Raw genomic sequence first — 343 nt, 5'->3', positions numbered from 1 at the left:
AATTACTCAGCTATAAAAAGGAACGCATTTAAGTCAGTTCTAATGAGGTGGATTAAGCCAGAGTCTATTATAAGCATGAAGTAAGTCAGAATCTAGAAATATAGTACTGATGATCCCATGTGAAGGGCAGCAAAGGAGACAGTCATAAAGAACAGATGTTTGGACTCAGTGGAAGAAGGAGAGAGTGGGATGATTTGAGAGAGTAGCATTGACACACACACCTTACCGTGTGTAAAACGGACAACCAGAGGGAGTTTGATGTAAGACACAGGGCACCCAAGCCAGTGCTCTGTGCCAACCTGGAGGGGTGGATCGGTGGGGAGGGGAGGGGGTTCAGGAGAGA

Source organism: Bison bison, unplaced genomic scaffold, assembly GCF_000754665.1.
Source record: "Bison bison bison isolate TAMUID 2011002044 unplaced genomic scaffold, Bison_UMD1.0 scf7180017851569, whole genome shotgun sequence".
Taxonomy (NCBI): Eukaryota; Metazoa; Chordata; class Mammalia; order Artiodactyla; family Bovidae; genus Bison; species Bison bison.
This window is presented reverse-complemented; position numbering follows the sequence as displayed.